The 2,500-nt window shown below is 39.2% G+C and overlaps 1 protein-coding gene across 3 annotated transcripts in view; it reads right to left on the bottom strand.

Moving 5' to 3' along the window:
- LOC113819525 (somatostatin receptor type 5) overlaps positions 1-2,500 on the bottom strand; it is a 257,295-nt gene that overhangs the window by 76,617 nt on the left and 178,178 nt on the right. The window lies entirely within an intron of this gene.

Raw genomic sequence — 2,500 nt, 5'->3', positions numbered from 1 at the left:
AAAAACATATCAGAAACAGACAAACTCCGTTGATAGTCATACACCCCGCATGTTATTCTGCACCAAAACACCTGTCTTACATCACTTTCTAAATACAGTAATTGGCAACATGACATTAGCTTCACCTGCATACATCTCCCCCTCCTCCTCCCCCCCCCCCCTCCTTCTTAAACTCTCCTTTTTAACCGTTCTCTTTCCCTGTGTGCCTCTTCCCTTTTCTCTCTCTCTCTCTCTCTCTTTCTCTCTCTCTCTCTCTCTCTCTCTCTCTCTCTCTCTGTTATTTTTTATTCCATATTGACCTTCTTCTTCATCCATGCTCATTTATTCTTTTCTTCCATTTTCCCGATCCTTATTTCTTTCTCTTTTCCTTTTCTCTCCCCTTCCCTCTTCCTTTATTCCTTTCTTTCTCCTTTTCTTTCTCTCTCTTCTCCTCTTCCCTTTTCGTACTCCCCCTCCCTTCTTCTTCCTTTTCTAGCTCTCGTTCTTTCCCCCACTACTCGTCCGCCCTTTCTTTCTTTTCTTTACCCCTCTCCCTATCCCCTTTCTATCCCATTTTCTCCTCTATCTCCCCTCTCTCTTCCTATCCTTTCTTTTCTTCCTCTTCCTCCCCCCTTTACTCTCCCCTTTTATTTTTTGTCCTTCCTCTCTCCCTTTAACCCCCTTTTTCTCTCTAGCTCTTCTCCCTATTCCCTCTCCCTTCTCTCCTCCTTTCTCTCTACCTCTCCTTCCTATCCCCCCTTTCCCCTTGACGCAAACGCCACATAATCTCTTCAGTTCTTGAATTATGTCTTTATATATATTAATAGCCGTGATTTTCATGCAAGGGGAGGAACAGATGGCTGGCGTTTTCCCGCCTTTTTTTCCTCTCTTCCCGTTTTCTATATTGACAAGTCGACGGTTCGTTCATGGATGTCTTGATGATTTTTTTTCTCTTTTTTTTTTTTTTTTTTTTTTGGTTTATCTTAATTGATCTAATTTTAGTTTTTTTTTTATTATTCCTAGTATATTTGGTTCTGTTCACCTCTTTTCCCTTTTTCTTTACTGAGAAGTCGACGTTCCGTTCATGGCTATTTTGAAGATTCAATTTAGTTTCATTTCATTTAAGAATATTTGGCCCTGTTTCTTCTAGTCGTATTTAATTCTGCTAAAAGTTTCGCCATTATTTTATTTTGTTTATGTTCTTTATATTTGTATTTCAGAGGTATGGCACATCAAGTCGAAGTTTCGTTTTAAGGCGACCTTATTTTTTCTTTCTTCTTTTGATTTTTGAAATATATATTTTGAGCTTTTTTACAAATATTCTATATTTAGGGGAAATTTCAGCTACTTATGAATAAAGTAGACAGAAGAAATATTTATATATAAATCTGACAGGATGACAAACACATTTTTTTCTCTCTTTTTTACTCGTATCTTATGTATATTTTGGGATTTTACAAACGGTCTATATTTAGATTCACCTACTTATAAATTAGACAGCAAAAAAAAGTCTATATATAGCAAGACAACCTACGCGTATCCAACGCTCCAAAGAAAAAAAAATAGAGAAAGAGAGAGAGAGAGAGAGAGAGAGAGAGAGAGAGAGAGAGAGAGAGAGAGAGAGAGAGAGAGAGAGAGAGAGAGAGAGAGAGAACTAAATATACCTCCATCAAAGAGAAAGCCGAACTACACAAATCTCCAAAGACCTAGATTAAAAAAAAAAAAAAAAAAAAAGAGTCAATATCTTCAGCTCTGGAAAAAAAAGGAAAAATAAAAATCTAAAATCCCAGAAGTGATACAACTCTCCAACGGCATTTTGGAGGCATTTGCATGTAACTAAAACGAACTAGATTTACGGACTCTATTTGTCAAGACGAAGGTGACCGACCGTCGACTTGCATATTAAGTAAGCTGAAGCGTCGACTTTGAGACCGAATTCCATTTCCGTTTGTGTTGGTGGTGGGGTGGGAGGGGTGGGGGTGGGGGAGGGTGGCGGGGGAGGGGTTTCTGTCTCTCTGTCTCTCTCTCTTTATCTGACTTTCTGTATTTATCTGTCTTTCTTAGTGTTTCTATTACTTTCTCGCTAGCATTGTTTGATTCTCTATTTTTCTCTCTGTTTCTCTGTCTCCCTGTCTGTCTTTCTCTCTCTCTCAAACAGACATAGATAGATAGATAGATAGAGAGAGAGAGAGAGAGATAGAGACAGAGACAGAGACAGAGACAGACAGATAGATAGATAGCTAGATAGATTAATAGACTCATAAATGGATAGAGAGAGAAAGAGAGAGAAGGCGGACGAGGAGACAGACAGAAACGGATATTCTCTCTCTCTTTTCCTTTACGTATGACGTCACAATGATAAAGCTCCGATCCCGTCTGTTTCGGTCCGAATTCGGAGGATAAATTCGGTTGCCAAAAGTAGACTTGAACCGGAAGAGGAATTCTGAATGAGAGGGAAGTCAGTCACAGAAACCGGAGTGAGAAGTGCGTGTGTGTGTGTTGGTGTGTCTGTGTGTGTCTG

This window comes from Penaeus vannamei, chromosome 41 (genome assembly GCF_042767895.1).
Source record: "Penaeus vannamei isolate JL-2024 chromosome 41, ASM4276789v1, whole genome shotgun sequence".
NCBI classification, from domain to species: domain Eukaryota; kingdom Metazoa; phylum Arthropoda; class Malacostraca; order Decapoda; family Penaeidae; genus Penaeus; species Penaeus vannamei.
This window is presented reverse-complemented; position numbering and strand designations above follow the sequence as displayed.